At 42.5% G+C, this 9,186-nt stretch overlaps 1 protein-coding gene across 4 annotated transcripts in view; it reads left to right on the forward strand.

The window, feature by feature from the left end:
* Positions 1 to 450: 450 nt before the first annotated feature.
* LOC122562605 overlaps positions 451 to 9,186 on the forward strand; it is a 230,626-nt gene continuing 221,890 nt past the window's right edge. Inside the window, exon 1 of one of the 4 annotated variants that reach the window (XM_043715589.1) lies at positions 451 to 663. The gene's annotated coding sequence lies outside the window, so the exon portion shown is untranslated. The remainder of the gene's footprint in view (positions 664 to 9,186) is intronic. The other 3 variants (XM_043715587.1, XM_043715585.1, XM_043715586.1) reach the window with 3 other exon arrangements.

The following is a 9,186-nucleotide window of genomic DNA, read 5'->3' on the forward strand; positions in this document are numbered from 1 at the left end:
TCTGACCTATCACCTCCATCCCCACCCCCATTCACCTGTTGTACTCTATGCTACTTTCTTCCCAACCCCCACCCTCCTCTCATTTATCTCTCCACCCTTCAGGCACTCTGCCTCTATTCCTGTTGAAGGGATTTTGCCCAAAACGTCGAGTTTCCTGCTCCTCAGATGCTGCCTGAACTGCTGTGCTTTTCCAGCACCACTCGACTCCAAAATCTGGTTTCCAGCATCTGCAGTCCTTGTTTTTACCTATTTATGAATAAAAGTCTATTTTCGAAAAGAAAAGGATTCTGCAGTACATGGCTTTAATACTGTCAATAACCAGTTCCAACCCCACTCCGCTGCTAATCTCCTGAGAATTGCTCAGTTTGGAGGTTTTTCAGATCCAGTCCTTTGTGGCCACGCTTGTAATTCCCAGCTGCACCAGCAGAGTATGTTGTGTTTGTAGCTGTAGATTTGTGTTTGTTTTGGTTTGGGTTCGGGAGTCGAAGGTTTTCTGTTTCATGGCCTCTGTCCCTCCTCTCTTGGATCTCTTCCAGCAGAGTAGGTTGTCCCAGGTTTAGCCATTCTGGGAGGGAGGGTGAAGGGTCACACTCAGGCAGGTGGAAATGGTGGAAGGTGCTGAGGAGGTTACGATCCACGTTCCTCAGGTAAAGACAAGCCAAGGTAAGGGAAGGGAAGTCAAAGGCAGTCCGTGCACAGCGGTAGTGCTCTGTTTGCACTTCCCACGGTTTCCATCATTGTCCGCGGGAGCTTTCAAGGAAATGAAGTGTTTGTTTTGGGGAAGAAAATGCTTTTTTTTTGTTATTGGAAATGTAAGTTTGCAGTTTGTAGGCTGGCGTGGGGAAGGTTTTGGTTTAATTCGGCGGGTTGTGGGTTTCGGGTGGACGGATCGAGCCGGGTTCCCCCGCCGGGAATCTGAAATCATTCCCAACCCCCCCACCCCCAGCACCACCAACCTTCCTCACTGTCGGGAGGGCACTGTGAACAGGGCCCGGGGGGGAGCAGCCAGTCACCGGCTGTGAGAAAGTTTTATTGGGTTTTTCTTGTGTTTTTTAAAAAGTGATTCTCTTCCCTTTGTTGCACACACACAGACATAGAGAGAGAGAGAGAGCCGGCAGCCTGTACCTGACTGGGACAGATCCCCCACCCACCCCGTGTAGAGTTTTAAAGACAGCATTCGCTCCGTTTGAGGACTTTAAAAAAAATGACTGGGTGTTCAGTCAATGGGCACCAGTCACTAATGTGTCTGTAAAAACGATTTTCTTTCTCTCTCTCTCTTCCCCCCCCCCCCCCCTACTGGAGGGAATACTCACTATTGTATCTGGGATTGGGAGCAGATTGCAGTTTTAGGGACATGCGATCTGTCTGCAGTTAGAAATTAATCAGTGATCGTTCCGTAATGGCTCAGTTTTTCAGAGTATTGTACGATTTAATTTTATTCACATACTGTTTGCTGAAACTGTGGTAGGTGAGGGACCTTGTTTTGTAACTTGATGTGTAGGTAAGTGCAATGTGCTCTGAAATATTCCTGCTCTGGTGGAGAGGGAATGAATTAGATGCGTGGTTTTCTCTGGATTTTGAGAGATGCGGATAAGGGAGTTTTGCCTGACAAGGTGAATTACAGCCTGTTTTTCTCAATATCCAGACACGCTGGCATTTGTGAAATACTGAGTGTTGTTTTTCTCTCTATTCAGGGTGACTCCCTTGACCGAGCCATACCCTGTGTGTCCCATTGTTGTATGAAGCTACTAATTTAATAATGCAATGCTTCAAATGTTTTGTGATCTGGCAACTGGGCAAACAGTTTACTCTGCTAGTGACCTGTTGTTTTTTGAGGTGGTTAATGATCTTTTGATTTATAGTGTGGCCCCCCTCTTTTAAAACCTTGTAAAAGGTGCTGCTGTGTGGCTTTTTTTTAAGTGTTCTCACTTGTTGTATAATTCTCACTGGACCTCTGGCAGTACATTTTATCCTGCTCTACAAATCAGCTTGTGCTGAATAACTGAGCCATACAAACCAAGATGGTCCAAATTTGATCCTTTGATCAGCCAACTCTGGACAAACAAGGCCTAAAGGAGTCTGTCCATAGACCTCAGAGTTATGGAGATATCAGCTAGACTGTCACCTTCTGATGGATAATTCTGAATACTTCTGAATGTAGCTGTAGACTGAGCACAGGATCAGGTTGACTGTGTTACTACTGTAGTCGAATAGCCAAGCTTGACTTTTGTGTAATAGAGGAGAAGAAAAAGAAAGAAATGGCACCTTTGTTGACCACCAGATTTCCCAAAATATCTTACACCAAATGAAGTACTTTTTAAAGTGTAGTCAGTACTAGGGAGTGTGGTGGCCATTTTGTACATACAAAGGTCCATAAACTGCACCATGATGGCATGCTATACATCATTCTTCTGCAGGGCGTTAAAAGCTCCAAGCAAAAGGAAGAGGAAGAAGATTGGCAAGGAAAAGGTTTTGTGCTGGCGTTGCATATTCCTGTCTATAACAGAAAGCTGTAGCATCTATCCAGTGTGTCTGCAACAATTGAGAACAGCTGTACCACTTCAGACAGATTTTTGTATAACTGGCACCAAGCGTGCACACAACAGGTAACTTGTCTGCGCATGGGACTAATTGGCGAAATTTGAACAGATCTGGTTAGTTCAGTGAAATTATAAAAAGTCAACCAGCCATTCAATGGGCAAGCTGTTTGATACATAGTGTCTGCAGAATTATTACAGGTTCTAGGTAGGGTCATTCACCATTAATGACATTTTAACATTCCTTAACTCTTGTTTTCCTTGTTCATCACTGCTGATCACTTTCAATTGCAAGTTTATTGAAGGTCCTACCTACTGCATTGATCATTGAAATAAGCACAGTCCAGTCATTTGGCAGATTCACAATTTCATCTGGTTATGAAGGTGTTGAATGGAAACAGGAGGGGGAATTTAGCCCACGGTGTCTGTTTCATGCTGTGGATTATGAGTTACAAATTGAGAAACAGGAAGACTTGGAAGAGAAAGACTGTTAAAGCGAAAGAATGATAAATGCACCTGAAATCTTAATTGTATTGTATTGAGTGGGCAGTGACAGATGTGGATCTGGAAGGGTTGGGTCATTTATGATGTTTCACATAATTAAGGACATTTGGTGCACGTCACAAGAACCTGCCAGAACAACATTTTTTCCACAGGAGTCATATATTTGACAAAGAAAGATCCGACACTCTGCAGTTTTGCATTTGTTGAGGACGTTTTTATCTTGTAGGTGTAACCATATTGCATACATAAGCTAATCCATGTGTTCCTATGGGCATTTTTAAGGATTAATATAAAGAAAGCTCGATCAGTTGGCGTGAAATCAGCCAGTTGTAGCAACAAGCGAAACAGATAAATATCAGCATGGACTGTCATGCCCTGAAAGTGGCATAGAAACTGTTGTGAAAACACATGTGACACTCTGTTGTGACGGGAGGATTCCCTGGTGGATTTTACCAGTCAGTGTGAAATAAATTAGTTCCTTGACCCAGCCTCCCATCATAAAATGTCTGTGTCTACATTGTGCTCTACACTGATAACCCTGGGGATATGGCCATTGGGAAAATCATGGGCACATATGGAGTCTTCTTGATCGTTGCAGCAGTCTGTGTTATTGTTCCTTTTTTTTTGCTGACTCGCGTGTTTTATGAGGCCTGAGTGGAATATTCCAGTTCTTCCTGCATCAGTTCAAACTCTTGGTGATTCTGTATCGTATTACGGGTGATGGACAAGCCCATTGTCATTCAACCTGGCAAAGAAAGGGAATTGTGAGAAAGGGTCACCGCACAGGGCTCCAAGCAGCTGGTGTTGGAGGAATGTTAGATGAAGGCTGAGATAGTCTGTCCTTTCTCATAGGCCGTACAAGGGTTTTGGGTGGATGCAGTACTAAGAACATTGATCTGAAACTGAGACAAGCCTGCTTACAAATATTAATGATTATTAGAGGTGAAGACAGGAAGTGGCTTATAAGAAAGATTAGACACAGGCTGAGCATTTTTAATCTAAGTAATGCAACTTTTTTTCCAGCGATCTATCACAATAGAATTGGGTGTTTCCAACTTTACAGATTTCGTTTTCCTGTTTTGTATCTGGTGCATAATAGAAAAATCGGATTGCAGCAGAGTTCCCTTTTATTTTTGCATTGTTGGGGCTAACTTTAAAGATATTCTGATGTATAATCACAATTCTAGGAAGTTTCATGGCACTCTTAACTGTGACCCACAGTCACGGAGGGGCCTCCATACAATGCATTTCTAGGACAACATTGCCAAACTGTCATAGTCTTAGCGTCTTGTTTGACCCTGAGATGAATATTTGACAATCAGCTGCTTCAACATCAATTTATTTGTTTAATTAATAAATAACCATATTCACCTCTGCCTCTGCTCCTCCACTGCTGAAATCCTCAGCCATGTCTGTCTTACCACCAGATTTAACAATTCCAGTGCTTTCATGACTGATCTGTCTATTCCAATTCCATTAACTTGAACACATTCAAATCTTTGCTACCTATATCCCAAATCTCATTATGTCTGTTCACTCATTAACCCTATGCTTACCAATCACTATTGGCTCCTGATCTGGTAATGTCTCCATTTTAAACTTCTCACCCTTGTTTTCCTATCCATTTGTGGCCTGACCCCTGCCTTTCTTGACAATGTCCTCCAGCCTTAAAATTGTCCAAAATCTTGGCCTTCTTCCAATTCTGGCCTCTGTGCTTCCTGATGTCTGGCAAACTGCCATTGGTGATTCTATCTTCTGCTGAATAGGCTGTAATTTCTAGAATGTACTTGCTGACTCTCTGCATTCTTTTCCTTCTATAACTTACCTCTTTTTCTAGTCTTTTAATATTCTGTCCTAATACTTCCTCATTGGGGTCAATGGCACATTTTGATGGATAAGACCTGGTGCAATCTTCTGATGAGTAATCTTGTTTTTCTGTAGGGATTGTATGCCACCTTTCTGGATATTATTGGTCAGCCAGCATTCTTTCAACTGAAGCCACATGTTCTGAGGAACTTGGACTTGTTTCACTGAGACACCATGTGATTCCTAGCACTTCAGCTTTGCTAAGGAGCCTCTGTAATATATGAATTGTAGAGACTGAAGTTGCTGTTCCCTTCTTAAAAGATGGTTGGGTTAACATAAATATCTGGAAATGTATGGGGAATGCATAACATTTCTGCCTGGTGGATGGATGGATTTTATGTAGAAAAACTTTCAAGAATGTTTTCCTCTCCCACTGGGAGATTGTGAGTCATTGCTGCTGATAGAGTTGTACTTGTGCCCAAGATGTTGTTTTTAACTTCACTGATGCAGGGTGGTTCCATTCCTGATAACTCTGGGTGTGGCATGCAACAAGATCAGGAGGACAACGTCACCTGACAGTCTCCTGGCATTTTATATTTCCCAACTTTACAAAATAACTAATTTGTACTGTAAAATTTCTGGAGGACTGTATTTGATTACGTGAAATCAAATGCTGTGAGCATGTTTTTCTGTGTTAAATGTTTACAGTATAACTTTTGTTTGTATTAACATATGTGAGGGAATTCTTCTGTACATGGTTGGGGTGGAAGGAGACAGCAGGGAGGTAGTAATTCTTCTACTCACCACATAACTTTCCCATGTTTAGTTTTCCAATTCATGATATGTTTGGAGTACTTTTCATTAACCAAGTCGTATAAATATAGCAGAGAAGTGCCAACATCATGGTAACCCCTCCATGTGTTTGTGGTTTGTGGTATGTATTGGAAATTCTTGTTGTGAGGTTTGGTTATGCTGGTTGGTGATATACCCTATGATCTGAGTAAAGCCAAAACTTTCAAAGGAGTGTTGTCTTAAACTGAAGTTTTAGCTTCACTGATAACAAGGATTTTATATTCATGTTTGAAAAGACATTCCATAAAGTATTGCTCAGGATTGACAATAATAGGGAGCTTACATCAGAAACAATGGAACATTGGAAACAAAAGTAGGAGTAGGCCATTTGGCCCTTCCAACCTGTTCTGCCATTCAACTATATCCTGGGGTCAGTTAGCTCAGTTAGTTGGACGACTGGTTTCTGAAGCAATGTAATGCTAACAGCGTGGATTCAATTTCAGAAACGGCTGAGGATACAATGAAAGATTGTCCTTCTCAACCTCCCCCCTCACCTGAGGCATGGTGACCCTCAGGTTAAACCACCACCAATTATCTATGTCTAATGAGAGAGCACCCCTATGGTATGGTAGGGGTATGGTGATTTTAGCTTTACCTTTTGATTAATCTCAGCACCATTTTCCTGCATATTCCTTGATATATTTAATACATAGAAATCTACTGATCTCAGTTTTGAATATAATGACAAAGCCTCCACCACTCTCTGGACTAGACAATTCTGAAGATTTAACCATTCCTCAAGAAATTCCTTCTCATTTCAGCCTTATTCTGAGATTGCATTCCTGGGTTCTAGACTCTGCAGTTAAGGAAAACATTCTTCTTGCATCTACCATGTTGAGCCCTGAAGAATTTTGAAGGCTTCATTGAGATATCCTCTCATTCATTTCTTCCCGAAAACAGTGGCCAGTATCCTCAATCTCTCTTGGAAGGATATCCCTGCTGTCCCAGAATTAGTCTAGTGGACCTTTGTATTCACTCTTGGCTTTTATTGCAAAAGGTTTTAAGTGCTGGAGTAAATGTGTAGAGTTGCAATTGCATGCAGCCTTGATGAAAACTCACCTGGGGTTTTGATCTCCTTACACAAGGAAAGGATATACTTGTTGAAAGATCTCCACAGATGCTGGTATCCTGTCGCCTAGGCCCCTTTATTTACACGTAGAGTCCTTGACACTGATCTAGCTCCCTCAGAGGCAACTCTGAGTGAGCAGAACCTCTGCAGTGGTTGTAATGAGGTCAGCCAGGGAACCTTCATATAATATGCATTCCCTGATTGGGGCTGTTAACCTGGTCCAATCAGGGAGCCCTGTCTGACAGATAAAAGCAGGAGTGATCTTCCTGGTGGTGGAAATTAAATAAAGATTGATGCACTTTGTGTCTTCCACTGTGTCTCCCATCTGCACACACACACCATGGGTGCTGGGGATAAAATAAGCACTACCGCACTTAGGTGGTAATGTGGGGGTAAAAGGGAAAAAAAAAATTAAAAAAAGGGAAGTGTCACTGCCCTCTGATGTGAAGGGCAAGAAAAAGAAAAAAAAAAAGCAGGAGTGTCCCCCCTCCAACTCTATTTTGATTTAGTCCCTACCCTCCCCTTCACTGTTTTGATCACATAGCACTGCCCTTTGATGTGAAGGGCAGTGTTTGTCACTGGCCACCCGGGTGTTTTCCTATCTTCCTGGTGGTGGAAATTGAATAAAGATTCGTGCACTTTGTGTGTCTCACATGTATACACACACACCATGGGTGCTGGGGAAGAAATAAGCACTACCGCACTTAGGTGGTAGTGTGGGGGTAAAAGAAAAAGAGAAAAAATAAACAGGAGTGAGCACGCGATGTCCACAAGAGAGAAAAAAAATAAACTGGAGTGTTAAGATTCGTGAAAAAAAAGCAGGAGTGTCAGATGTTCTGCTCACTCTGAGAGCTGGCTCTGAGGGAGTTGGATCAGTGTCAAGGACTCTGTGTGGAAAAAAGGGGGCAGTGGTGACAGGATATCAGCTTCTGTGGAGATTTTTCAACAAGTATATCCTTTCCTTGTGTAAGGAGATCAAAATCCCAGTGAGTTTTCAACAAGGCTGTATGCAATTGCAACTCTACACCTTTACTCCAGCACCGAAAACCTTTTGCAATGAAAGCCAACAGACCATTTTCCTTCTTGATTGTTTGCTGCACCTGCATGTTAGCTCTCAGTAATTTGAGAAGAAGGACATCCTGGACCCTTTAAATACTGACACATTCCCAACCTCTCACCATTTAAGAAATATTCTGGATTTCTACCGAAGTTCACATTTTTTTCCACATTATTGCACCGGCCATATTCTTGTCCACTCAGTCTTTCTAAATCCCTTTGAAACCTCTATGCATAGAGTCTCAGGAGAAACTGCATCTTCCTCACAACACTGAATCCCACCTGGTTTTGTGTTGTCAGCCATCTTGAAGTATTGCATTTGGTTCCTGAATCCAAATTATTGATATTGGTTAAAGGCGAAATCTTCAAATAGGGCAACAAAGGCGTCAGCAGTGTGCACTGATGGTGTTCCCTGACTGTTGATTTCTGTCAGGTTGAATTAAAGATTGTGTATTTGATTTATCAGGATTGGATAAATTTCTGAGAAGAGTTTTTTAAAAATTGCAGTCTTGTTAGGTTCTTCGAGGATGTCTGGAGCTAGCTGCGACCCCATTGCTCCTGGTCAGGATTGAGTAACATTATGTTCCTTTGTATCAATGACTCGTTAGACTTTCATGGAATTGATTACATTAAGGAGTTTGGAGAGTTATTGTGATCATAGAGTCATTGAGATGTACAGCATGGAAACAGACCCTTCGATCCAACCCGTCCATGCCGACCAGATGTCCCAATCCAATCTAGTCCCACCTGCCAGCACCCAGCCCATATCCCCCAATCCAAATGCCTTTTAAATATTGCAATTGTACCAGCCTCCACCACATCCTGAGGCAGCTCATTCCATACACATACCACCCTCTGTGTGAAAACGTTGCCCCTTAGGTTTCTTTTATATCTTTCCCCTCTCACCCTAAACCTATGCCCTCTAGTTCTGGACTCCCCGACCCCAGGGAAAAGACTTTGTCTATTTATCCTATTCATGACCCTCATGATTTTATAAACCTCTCTAAGGTCACCCCACAACCTCCAATGCTCCAGGGAAAACAGCCCCATCCTGTTCAGCCTCTCCCGGTAGCTCAAATCCTCCAACCCTGGCAACATCCTTGTCAATCTTTTCTGAGCCCTTTCAAGTTTTACAACATCTTTCCGATAGGAAGGAGACCAGAATTGCACACAATGTTCCAACAGTGGCCTAACCAATTTCCTGTACAGCTGCAACATGACCTCCCGACTCCTGCACTCAATAATATGACCAATTTTTAAAAAGCATACCAAACGCCTTCTTCACTATCCTATCTACCTGCAATTCCACTTTCAAGGAGCTATGAACCTGCACTCCAAGGTCTCTTTGTTCAGCAACACTCC

The sequence above is a fragment of the Chiloscyllium plagiosum genome, chromosome 25 (assembly GCF_004010195.1).
Source record: "Chiloscyllium plagiosum isolate BGI_BamShark_2017 chromosome 25, ASM401019v2, whole genome shotgun sequence".
Classification (NCBI taxonomy): Eukaryota; Metazoa; Chordata; class Chondrichthyes; order Orectolobiformes; family Hemiscylliidae; genus Chiloscyllium; species Chiloscyllium plagiosum.